Below are 6,475 nucleotides of genomic sequence, written 5' to 3'. Positions count from 1 at the left end.
ATCAGCAAGAGAGGTGTTTATACCTTACATATAAATTTAAAGTAGAAAATGGATCATTATGCAATCTGGGCCCCATTACATAATACTAATTGGCCTTATTTATTTATAAAATTTATATAGCTGCTCATCTCACTAAAAGCGAGTCTGGGTAGCATACAGCAGAGCACTAGATATAAATTTACTTGACTTCTAAGCAGATATGCATCCAATTAGGTTGTTAAATGTATACTGTATGAAACTTTTAAGGTAGCCAATACTGATTTTCCAAGTTACTCAATAAGGACACTTGGTACTGAGGTGTTGCAACTTAAAATTGGCCACTTATTTGGTGTTAAACTACTTCAAAGTATAGCCACTGCCCTGCATTAACAATGTTCATTTTACTGTGGCCACGTCTTCAATTTATGGAAAACATTACTGCTGCATTGACAGAATTTCATTCAAACAGCACATAGCACAAAAGTGAACAGCTCTGAATACTACTACTACTGCTATTACCACTACCAGACTTATATCCTACAATATCAGAATGATCTTAGATGTTTACGGTTCAATATAGATCAACATGGTATGGAAAATAGCTAAGGATCTGTAGACATGTCCTTCTGCTCTTCTTGCATAGAAAAGCATATAGAGATTAGTATCCTTTAGAACAGTGGTTCTCAACCTGTGGGTCGGGACCCCATTTGGGGTCAAACGACCATTTCACAGGGGTCGCCAAACAACGCAGTCCGCCATTTTTTTCCCCTTTTCCTTAGCTGTGCTACTCCCTTTTATTCTATTGGCTTTTGAAAGCCAATAGAATAGACTCTCTTGAATAGAGTCTAATTCTATTGGCTTTCAAAAGCCAATAGGAATTGTCCAGGCTGTCTCTGCCCTGCTGAGCCCGCCAAAAGTCCCATTCTGCAAATGGTGCTGCACCAGTTGAGTAGTCCTCGACTTACGACCGGTTGGGGGGGTCGCGGCATTAAAAAGGTTGAGAACCACTGCTTTAGAACTTCTTCAATCTGTCTTTCGGATGGATCATCTGACAGAATGAAAGTACTGCTCACACCAATAAGGTGGATCCTACAGAGGATGGAGAGGAAAGAAATGGATGCATTTTCTGCCTTTACTATATGTGCCATCAATCCAACATTAATTTATAGCAATAGCACTTAGACTTATATACTGCTTCATAGTGCTTTACAGCCCTCTCTAAACAGTTTAAAGAGTCAACACATTGCCCCCAACAATCTGGGTCCTCATTTTACCAACCTTGGAAGGATGGAAGCCTTGAGTCCCATCAGGATTGAATCACTAACAGTGAGCAGAGTCATCCTGAAATACTGCATTCTAACCAATGTGCCACCAAGGCTCTTAATATAAGAGCTATAATAAACTAATCTATAATAGACTAAAATGGCATCTATATAAAAAAATAACAGCATTATAATTGCAAATATAGTATATTGGTACACCATATTCAGTGGCAGAGCACTGGATGACTGCCCAGCAGAATTGATGGAGAAAAGTGCTCAGATAGAGGCTGTGGTTGTTCTTTGCCTTTTCTAGCTGCTGATCGCTTGATGGCTTTAGGCTACAGTCCCCCAAATTCCCCAGGCTAGAGGTCCCAGCATATGTAAAGTGGCTTTGATATGCTTCAGTGAAGTACCTTACAGATTCATTTGGCATGGGTAATTGTTAGAAGTAGCATCTGGAGGAGTCTCTTCTATTGAAAATTTCCCAATTTGACATGTACTAAATTAATACCATATAATTCCCACAGGATTATAAGACAACAAAATCCACAGGTTGAACAATGCTGTAAGATTCTACACTCAGAATTCTATTCTGAAACAACTGAATGGATGAAAAGATCTTTGCGGGATTCCAACTGACTTCCAAGTTGACATCAAGCAAAACCTCACTGAAGGCGTTTCATAAATGAAATGACAGGACTGAATGGGACTCTCTCCAATCATCTGTCCCAATGACTAGGAATAGGAGCAAACATTATGTGATATCATTATATAAGTGTGAAGCCAGTCTCCTTGATGATGACCACTTACAAAAGTACAGTAGTGTCCAAAGGAGGAGGAGCTGATCTATGAAGTCTGTAGACTCCAGGCAAGGAAACATTAATTCCAGCTGCTAAATCTTTCCACCTCTGGCCCCACCCAGAATGTGATCTGTACTTCAGAAATTACAACATTTGAGTTTCTAATGGAGTCAGCATGTATGAAGTGCTCTAACAAGATCTTAAAAACTCCTGAGCTAGGATCATTATCCTTCTAGAATAGCCTTCCTATTCCAGTGCTTTCTAGAGATGTTGGCTCTTCATCTTCCAGAATTCCTGAAAAGCATGGGAAATGAATTCCCAACATTTCAAGAAGGTGCCAGGTTGGGAATGACTGTCTTAGAGGCACAACAGAGCTCTCTAAAAGACACTGTAAGTATTGAAAATCATTTATCAGTAGCAAAGTTTGAAAACCTGATTATAGCTGATAAAAGACATTTTCCAGAAATGTATTTTCAGCCAGCATAGTCTTTTCAAGTTTAATTTAGAAAAACAATGTTTTAAAGATGATTATACAGATAGCATTGAATACTGTGTGGATTGTGTGTGCAATTTAAACACATCTCCATAATTAAAAACTCTTTTTTATAGAGTCATTATACTAATTCTCTGCCACCCTTTTTTTTCCCAACTCAAATATTACATTTTATATCTGGAGAAATCAATGCTCTGTGTAAAAAACATAAACCACTTTGGGCCCAAGAATTAAAGTAACTCTGTGCATGTGTGTTGGGATCTGCATGTTGGGAGTTGCTGGGTTGAGCAAGTAAATTCACTCCATTTTGGGTGTGCAACTTCTGATGTAGTTCACTGGAGTTTCACTGCTTTACATGCTCAATATGCACATGACTAACAAGGTTTTAAAACATTTTCCATTGATATTGTACCATCTAAGCCTACTTTAATGACCAAGTGCTGGAAAGTAGTCATTTTTAGAGGATGGGAAGTGGATAGAGTTGATCCAGACTGTGAATAAACTAAAATATGATTGACTAGTTTGTGGTTCAGTGTCATTCAAACAGAACCTTTCAGTAATATTTTATACTTTTATGCCAAAAACCAAGATGAACTGGATATTATATTGAGAGATTGTAATGAAAATGAAGCTTCTGGAAAGGATCAAGTTTATTGACACAGGTAACTATTTCACTATTATATGCATCAAAATGAGCTTATCCAGTAGACGTGTGTGATGAGTCCCAGGCTGTATATCTGCAAGAAAATTTCACTGAAAATTTCAGAGACAGGCTGATTCTGTTTAACAAGCATTGGCAGAATTTGCCAACAAGCTTGTTTCAACACAAGAAGTTGAGACCAGTGCCTTTGAAGCTTAGTAACTCCCAAGTATGTAGACTTCAGCTACCTGATCTCAGCAACAGCCATGCTGTTCCACACAACTGAAATTGCCTAGCTTGGAGAAACAATGAAATAGGCAATCCAATGCCTCCGGAAAATATCAACCACAATTCCCAAGAACCTTTGTTGTTAGCCATGCTGGATAGATGAGCTGATGGGAATTAGCATTTGAAACATTTGGAAAGCAGTTATTTATCTACTGTATTAATTGCTCAGTTTTTTTTTAACCTGTCAGTGGCATTAATGTATCTTTACATCTCAAATATAGTAAATTACAATGAAGCCATGAATCATTGCCTGCATTTCAAAGGATGTTGCATAAAATCATATTATTCTAACAAAGCTGTGGCAGAATAGTTAGTTGCTCCCAACTACTTAACACTTAAAATTGCTGGGAATGTTTCCAGTTCTATAGAAGTAAACTATGTGAAGAAAGCCATTCTAATGCTAACTAATGTTCATCCATTGCTCAATCTATGGGTTAATACTTCTTTATACAAGATGAGAGAATACTATTTGACTCAAAGATAGATCCCATTTTATAGACAAGAACAGTGATCCATACTAAGGGCAAAATTGTTCGGTTCATACATTGTACATAAATATTTGTTTAGTTTTGTTTACAAACCACAGATGAAAGATGGGCATATTGTATGTACCTACCAGTAGCTAGTGTGATTTTTTCCCCAATAAGGCATGGTTAGAACAATTGGTGGCTTTTGTGATGTGCAACCTCAACTAACAAGTAACATGAGGTACAGCCCCCAAAGCTTTGGATGTTTCTGGAGATGCAAGTTCTACACCATAAATTCAGATATTTACTAAGATGCACTTAAAATAAAGAAGGGGACCTGCTGTTTGGTAAATGTGTTTGAGCTTCACCTTCTCACTGAGTTCTTCCAATGGTTTCATGTCCTGCAGAAAATCTCCTGACACCCATCAGTGCTCTTCTTTTAGAGAGTCTATCTTACAGATATCTGGAAGACTAAATGATTTATTGTGGCACAAGCTTTGTGTATCAGAATTCCTCACATGCCTGAAATGTTATACCAAGTATATATACATATACAACTTTGGATGGGAAATGCAACTAGTGAGATCGGAGGGAAAATGAAATACAGAGTATTTCAGAGAGTAACAATTAACTGTATACACCTTTAAATTAGTATAATTGGTGGATCAGATGAAATTCCTTGAAAGCGCATGCCATAATTAATGCTAATCTTTAGATGCCACCAGAGGCTTTCCCTGCAAGGAAATCTGTAGCAAGTTCTAAAAAGGATCGTTTAAAAAGAGAGGCCCTCAGAGTTTGATGAGGGGGATGTAGGCATGCTTGCACAAAATAAAGCCGTAGTGAATTCCTAAGGCTTGGACCTAAGGAAGTGGTAAACTTTTTCATGTTTAGAGGGAGAATAGCCTTAAAAAAAAAAAAAAGATACAAAGGGGGGGAGGGATGCGTTCAGGATGGTGCCGTTAAAAGTCAATCCGTGTCCAGAAAACGAGCGGCGCGACGAGAGAGAGAAAAAATTCATATATATGGCGCGCGGAAATGAAACGTAGCCGAAAAAAGCAAGCAACTCGAATACATTTATTCACACTTCGCCTCGTTCTCCCTGCTGCTCGCTAGCCCACGTCCAGGCTGCCATCCCCTTCTCCACACGTTCCCTTACCTGGGCCGAAAGACGACCCCCCCCCTTCTCTGGAAGGAGTGGAGACCGTGTGACTTTCCTCCCGCGCACACCGGCGGGCGACTCCCGAGCTCGGGCTGCCCGCGAGCCTCTCTCCTTCTCCCTCTCTCAAGTTCGCGCTCGCGCTCTTTTTTCTTTGCCGTCCCGGTTAATACAGCTCATCCCGGCCTCCCAAAGTCTCTTGAAGTGAGTCAAGGAGAGAGCGCGGGATGCGCGGAGCCGTCCGTACCTCCGAGACGCGGTAGGGGCTGGAGCGAAGGCGCCGCTGCTGCCGCTCCCGCTTCTTGCAAAGGGGGAGGGGAAGCCAGAGGCGCTCGCTACCTCGCTCGCTCGCCGCCGCCGCCGCTTGTGCTTCTCTGGCGCGGGAGGGGGGGATGGGACTGGGGATATGGAGCTTCCCCGGCAGCAGGGAAGCTGCCAGAGCTCCGAGAAGTCTCTCTGTTGCTGCAGGAGCCGGAGGCGAAGCTGGGAGCGGGGATCCCGACTTCCTCAGTTCCCCGTTGCCCTCCTGGAGCCGCAGAAGGGGCGGGCGAGCTTCCTGGCTGCTCTACCATGACCTCCCGGCCACCTCCAGGCGGTGTTTGCATGTTTTCTTGCAAGCGACAGCCCCTACCATGTAACCTGACCTGTGCAGCCAGGGGCCTTGTGCGGCGGCGGTGGCGGCGGAGGCAACAGCGGCAGCGCGGCCATTGAGAGCCTCTTAGCTCCTGAATCTGGTGCGTCCCTCTCTTGTCTTTCTTTTTTTTTTCTTCCAACCCCCCCCTCCTTTTTTTTTTTTTTTTTGCAAACTGATCTTTGGCTCTTAGTGTGAAAGTGATTTGAATTTGGCTCGGCGGCGCTCTGCGCAGGCGTTCAGCTGCTGGCATGGTGGCTCTTTGCAAAGCAGCTGTTTTGGGTTTGAAATTCCAACATGGCAGAGGCTGCAGTCAGTCTTCCCTTCAAAAACTTGGAATGATTTCAAATCGGAGGCACCTTCGCTTAACCCGAGCCCCAATTCATCAGCGCGCCGAAAGAATCGATTGTGCCCGACCCTCCAGGTAAGCTCATCTGTGACTCGTTTCTCTTTCTCTCCCTCCTTCTTTTCCTCCGCCTGTTCTCTTTAATTTTTTTATACAATTTTATACAATTTTTATCCCGAGCGGGCGCGCGTCCACTGTAAAATCCCCGAGCTTTATAATGAAATGTGTGCTTAGATACATCGGAAATCGCCAAGTCTGGGTTTATTCTCTCGCCTCCCCCCTCCCCCGAGTTCTCTTCCCCCCCTTGTTTTAAAGCGCGATGTGGAAAGTAAAGCGATACAATCGCAGCGATGGCTTTTCTTTTTTCCCTGATCGTTGCTAACAATAGTGCGGAGAGTAAGAATTCGGGATTG

At 42.3% G+C, this 6,475-nt stretch overlaps 1 protein-coding gene across 3 annotated transcripts in view; it reads left to right on the top strand.

Moving 5' to 3' along the window:
• The first annotated feature begins 5,032 nt into the window (after window positions 1-5,032).
• Window positions 5,033-6,475, top strand: part of FIGN (fidgetin, microtubule severing factor) — a 147,632-nt gene continuing 146,189 nt past the window's right edge. Inside the window, exons 1-2 of one of the 3 annotated variants that reach the window (XM_039352781.1) lie at window positions 5,033-5,344; window positions 5,910-6,140. The gene's annotated coding sequence lies outside the window, so the exon portion shown is untranslated. The other 2 variants (XM_039352783.1, XM_039352784.1) reach the window with 2 other exon arrangements.

This window comes from Crotalus tigris, unplaced genomic scaffold, assembly GCF_016545835.1.
Source record: "Crotalus tigris isolate CLP2741 ecotype Arizona unplaced genomic scaffold, ASM1654583v1 scf7180000018477.2129921, whole genome shotgun sequence".
Lineage (NCBI taxonomy): Eukaryota > Metazoa > Chordata > Lepidosauria > Squamata > Viperidae > Crotalus > Crotalus tigris.
Note: the sequence above shows the minus strand (reverse complement) of the source record. Positions and strands in the feature narration are given on the sequence as shown.